Source organism: Microcaecilia unicolor, chromosome 10 (genome assembly GCF_901765095.1).
Source record: "Microcaecilia unicolor chromosome 10, aMicUni1.1, whole genome shotgun sequence".
In the NCBI taxonomy this organism is placed as follows: domain Eukaryota; kingdom Metazoa; phylum Chordata; class Amphibia; order Gymnophiona; family Siphonopidae; genus Microcaecilia; species Microcaecilia unicolor.
In genome coordinates, this window is record NC_044040.1 from 91,915,096 (window position 1) to 91,921,241 (window position 6,146).

The window sequence follows — 6,146 nt, forward strand, 5'->3', positions numbered from 1 at the left end:
TCGTTTGGATGTGACCAAAAAAGGCACTTTTTTCGATTGCTGGGCCTCTGGAATTAAATTACCAACTGGACTGAAACATGAAACCCATTTGTTGGCGTTTAACTGAAGGCACTGGCTTTTTATGTTACTGCTGGTTAAGTTTACGGTTGTGCTTGAGACCTTCTTACTGCCTGCTCATGGCCTATGAAATAGATTTGAATTTGTAATATTTTGCTGTGTTTTTAGGTCTGTATGATTTATATATTTTTCTACCTCTCCCTGGATAAGGGCGGGTTATAAATAATAAATCTAAATATACAAAAAAGTTAAATTATTATACTTAAAGAATAATTTTATTATTTGTGAAAAAACTTGATTTATTCAAATAAACATACAATACATACCCTATCTCAGGTTACAATCCAATGCTGCTGTTTTCTTTTCTTTTTTTTAATATATAACCCCTGTAACTAACTTTACTTTGCACCTGGCAAAAATCATAAGCATATTTTCTGACTTTTTGTAGGGACTATAATTATTACATTTCAGTAAATATACAAGTCACACGCATTCGGTTGCACTCACACTCTTGCACGCCAAGTACCTTTCCTCACACAGATTCGGAGATCCGGGAACAGATCACCCTCTAACTTGTCCGCGATCCCGGCACCTCCCCTCAAACTCCTCCGGTCAAATTTGTACCTGAGATCGTTCCGTCTCCGATGCCCCGTCTCCTATAACACAGCACAGCAGCACTTCTCTCCCTGAGCTCTCTGAGGTATATGTATCCCGCCTTTTCGGAAACAGGAAATTGCGTCAGAAAAGAATGAACCGACAACCAGAAAACGGGGTTTGATGGAAATAGGTACCGCCTCCTCCTCGCTGCATTGATTCAGCGCAGCCGCACATGCTTTCTGCCGGGGCTGTGAGAGGTTAGATTGAGATTGAGAGAACTGTCGGGTGTAAAACGGAAAAAAAGCTAAACTCCCTTTCCTTCTACTCCGCGCAGCTGGCATCCCCATTTACCCAAAATACAGCATGTATTCGTGCAGAGATGTTTTCACCTAGTAAAGAGCAACCAATACAGACATCATGATATGTGTATCAGGCACTTAGCAATAAGACTTACTATTTTTAAGTACAATTTTAAAAAATAATAATACTTACGTTGAAACCTGGGAGCATTTAACATCTTTTTTTTCCTATGCCTACATCAAAAGAAAAAGATGGCATATGGGAACTTATGCTTTTTGTTTTGTGGCATGCAGTTGCCTTTTTTTTTAATTGCTACTTCTTCGCAGGGGGTATTGAATAATAAGGGAAGGGCTTAGTAAACGGGGAAAAGTTAATTATGTTCAGTGGAAAATGAGGTGTTATAAAGATGAAATATATTGAAATTAAATGGAAGTAAAATTAAACTCTTATTGGGGCACATGGAGTCACATGTTAATTTCATTTCTTTTGTAAAAGTTTACATTTTAGATTCACAAATGGATTATTCTGTTTGGAGCATGTTTCAGGGACAAGTGGTTTTATAAGTCAAAATAATAAAAAATAAATATTTGCTTTCATGCACATCTCTCATTTGTTGAAACATAACTAAATGGGCTCCATTGGTTTTCTGATATTTTGTTCTAGTGATGACTTATACTGTTCCAAAACTGAAAACTGTTATCCCTTCTTTCTGGATTATAATAACATCATGGGAGCAAGTCGATGGATATGTCTGAAACATTTAACAATGTGGAGATTAGCATATATACCCAACCTGGCATTTAAAAGTCTGTCCTTTAATGATGCCACATGTTCAGAAATCATAGCCATAAGTATAGACACTTATGCAAACATTATCACATGCACACACCAGAACAGGTATCCATACACACATTGCAAAAGTCAGCTTCAACAGAATAAATCCAAATTTTATTTTTTCATTCCTCTTTAAAAAGTCAGACAAAACACAGTTAATACCTAATTGTTCAAAGTCACTTAATCTTCCATTGCCTCAAGTACAAAATTAGATTGTGATCCCTCCAGGGACAGGAAAAACACTCAGGGTACCTGAATGTAACTCACCTTGAGCTACTACTGGAAAAGGTGTGAGCAAAATCCAAATAAATCAATCGATCAAGCCACCCTTAGGTGTTGCCTTTGGGTTTACAAAGCAATACCATGTGTACGTAAGGTCTGGATAAATGAATTAAGACCATAGTAACATAGTAACACATAGGTTACGGCAGATAAAGACCTGTACGGTCTGTCCAGTCAAAGTTTTAGGCAAATGCCCAAAATATGTAATACTTGGTAGGAATAATAAAATCGTGATGGATTATTCACATAACAGGCAGCCAACAGATGTATTTTCCACTGAAAATTATTATCTTTGTGTGAACGTGACGGCTAATAGTGTGCTGCTTGCTGTATTGTAGTTTAGGAACTGTTAGGCTGGCGTGTTTCTAAATATAACTGTCACAACTGTCAGGAATGGTGAGCCCTTGGACCAAAGCCAGAGCTTTGGCAGACAAATCACCTGGACTGGCACAGGCAGGAATCAGAATAGACTGGACTAGGATAAACTAACAGACTCAACAAGGCATCACAGAGGTAACTAAACATAATGGACCACACAAGAACAGGATCAAGATGAGGCTAGGAAAAGAAGGCAAAGGGCCAGAACTGGAACCCAGACAGGACAAGGCAAGTCTCGGAACTGGATTAAGACTGGGACCCAGAAATGCAAGACAAGGCAAAACACAGAAGTAGATTAAAATGGTCCACAAAAGGGCAGGACAAGGCAAGGACTGGATCCGGACAGGACTAGACTGAAAGAGACAAGACAAAGCACACCTAGACAGCAAGACAGGGTAGGAGCTAGACAACAAGAATAACAGAAGCGAGACAATAAACAAGGCAGGAACAGGATTCAGAATTCTCGAACAGGCTTGGCTGGAACAGGATTCAGGATTCTCAAACAGGATTCAGGATTCTCGAACAGGCTTGGCTGAAACAGGATTCAAGATTCTCGAACAGGCTTGGCTGGAACAGGATTCAAGATTCTCAAACAGGATTCAGGATTCTCAAACAGGCTTGGCTGGATCAGGATTCTCAAACAGGCTTGGCTGGAACAGGATTCTCAAACAGGATTCAGGATTCTCAAACAGGCTTGGCTGGATCAGGATTCAGGATTCTCAAAAAGGATTTGGGATTCTCCAACAGGCTTGGCTGGAACAGGATTCAGGATTCTCAAACAGGATTCAGGATTCTCTAACAGGATTGGCTGGAACAGAATTCTGGAACGGGCTTGGCTTGGCTGGAACCGGATTCTGGAATGGACTTGACTTAGCTTGACTGGAACTGGATGCTGGAACGGGCTTGGCTTCACTTGACTGGAACCGGATGCTGGAACGGGCTTGGCTTGGCTGGAACAGGATACTGAAAGGAACATAGCTTGACAGAGAGCAGGGACAGAAACTAGCTCAAACACACAACAGGGGCAGAACTTAGCAGAAACAGAACTCAAGAGCCAGGAAGCAAACATAGCAGGCAAAGGATTAAGCAGACTAAGGGAAGACAAACAAACAAACAAAGAAGCAATGTGCTTACCAGCATCCACAGCTGGAAGGGAAAGGCCAGGCAGATTGAGAGGCAGCAGACACACCTGCATAGCAGTAAGATAATTAGAGACAATGCCGGCTTCTACAGACTCTCAGAATTAACAGACAAGAACTACACACACAGGAAACAACAGGGGAAACTGAAAACAGGAACAGAGCTTGGCTAAACACAGTGATTGGCTTAAACACGGAGCTTAACTATAGCAAGAGTCAAAAGCAGGGCTAGACTAAAAGCAGAAGCCAAGGGAAGTCAAATAGATACAGACACCAAGGGCAGGGTGTGGCTCTAGAGCCTGGCCTTCAGGGTCAAGGTTCAAAAGCAAACTCACAAACAGAGCAAAGCATTGAAACACAAGACTCAGGGAAACACAGAACAGACCTTCAGGAGCAAGACTCAAGAACAAAGCCAAGCATGGGTAAGATCTAAACAGGTAACACAAAATTAAGAGACCTCTTGCAAAGGCAAAACATGATAGTTCCCAGGTGCTTATAATGGACTTGCTGATGATGTCACAAGTAGGAAATGAAGCAGAAGCAGGGAGACCAAAGCGAGGCTTGGCTAACAGGAAGAACAACAATAGGGAAAAAGGCAGACTGGAGAGGTCACAGAGCTAGATACTGAGAGAAACAGTAGATCTGAACATAAGGGCACGGCCACAACCGTGACAATAACTGACTCTGGATAGAACTTCTGCATGAATTAAATAGTAATGATAAAAAACATATCTAATTAATATTTATAATATACCACTACATTCCACAAAACACAAGGAGCATGTTCCCATACACCATCTTTCTTTTTAGATCTAGGCACTGTTTTAATTACCCCTCTCTAGACCTTCGAGGGACCCGTGCCCACGGAGATGAAGAGTGGGTTTCAGAAGGCTCATTTTAAGTCTGTTACCCCGGACCTCGGCTTTCTGACTCCTGGTGTCTAAGTGTATCTTAGGGTATCTATTCTCCCACATAGTGCACTAAGGAGTAGGAGCCTCCTTACTTATGTGAACACTATTTGTGTAGGAATGTTCCAAGAAACAGATAGGCAGTCAAGAAATTTAGGCACAGACTAGGAGAGTAAGTGTTAGAAATAATCTTTATTCTCATCAATTGGAACTTCAATCTGGCACACTCATCAGTCAGATTCTCAGGTGGACCGACCGTAGTTCTGCCCTCTGGGTAGAGTTGGGGAAAATTCCAAACTCCGCCTAGATTTGCAGAACTTAAATACAATCTGCTGGCCATTCAATTCAATGGGCACACAATTTTTTTCATATGTGAATCATACTTTCTGACAGTTTGCTAAACCACAGATCGGATGCCCACCTCCCTATTTCTTCATAACTGTCATTTCCTGAAGTGTAAACATCTTTCCTAACATGCAGAGATTAGTATTCATATCTCATGAACCAGGACGCCATCTTTACAAAAGCAGACTCCATCTTGTGAACCTAACTTCTTACTATTTTAGCCATTAATTCCTCCATCTTGGCCCTTACACTGTATTTGAATGTCACACTAGATCCTAATAAGGCTTGCCAAGCGGTCCTGCTTCCGCAGGCACTCAGCTGCAAGGCCATCATCAGATTTTCAGGCCTAGTCAGTGCTTTTCAGCAGCTTAGGCTATAGAGCTCGGCCCACCACTATTTCAGTGGAGGGGTCTCAAGTTGTGACACATATTAACATTCCCCTCTTCACCCTATCTCATAGGGTGACACTAGGGTTGTCTAGCATGGTACCATCCATTCCAGAAGCTATCATGTAAAGCTATCTATTTAGAGAGTCTGATTGAAAGCTGGTATGGCAAAGATTTTGGAATCCTAATCACAACATAGATACCATCTCTGTCTTAATCTAACCCCTTTTGGGACTAACCCATATCTGCGATTGAGCAACCAACTACAATTACAAAGGCAATACCTTTTAACCTATTAATATACAGGTTTAATCCTACTCTTACATATGTATATATAGCTAAAAATCATCAAGCTAATTGATTTCTCGGTTATATACTGATTATATGCTGATTATACGTTTGCATTGATTACATAGTTATATCGATTATTGATCACATCCTTGTATAAAGCATTATGTCATTATGTCATTATATTGCATTCCCGTGTGCTCTTAGTCTATTATATAGTTGCAGGTACATCTGTAGCTTCTCTAGCATTTGCATAGCGATTGGTCCATCTCATAGGGAGATAGTCCAATGTATTGTCTCCTGTGGTGTTGGGAAGGAGATTTTCGTACAGGACATATTGTCCTGTTGCTGCTTTCTTTGTTATGGCAGTTTCAGTTAAGCGTTCTACTAAGCCTCTAGCACATGGGATTATGCAGCATCCTACCAATATGAAAATAGCAACCACTATGATAATGGTGGTGGCTGCAGAAATGATAAATGTCTTCCATTTACCAAAAGCTTTATCCATCCAACCAGTCCAGGATGTATCAACACCCGAGTTTTCAGCCAATTCCTCTGAGAGTGAGGTGAGGCCTTTCAAAGCTCTGGTGATTGACCCATCTGGGGCAGTGTTGTTGGGGATAAAGGTGCAA

At 40.9% G+C, this 6,146-nt stretch overlaps 1 protein-coding gene across 1 annotated transcript in view; it reads right to left on the reverse strand.

The window, feature by feature from the left end:
* The window catches only part of SSBP1 (single stranded DNA binding protein 1), a 145,004-nt gene extending 144,208 nt beyond the window's left edge, over window positions 1–796 (reverse strand). Inside the window, exon 1 of the mRNA XM_030215619.1 lies at window positions 584–796. The gene's annotated coding sequence lies outside the window, so the exon portion shown is untranslated. The remainder of the gene's footprint in view (window positions 1–583) is intronic.
* Window positions 797–6,146: the final 5,350 nt, after the last annotated feature.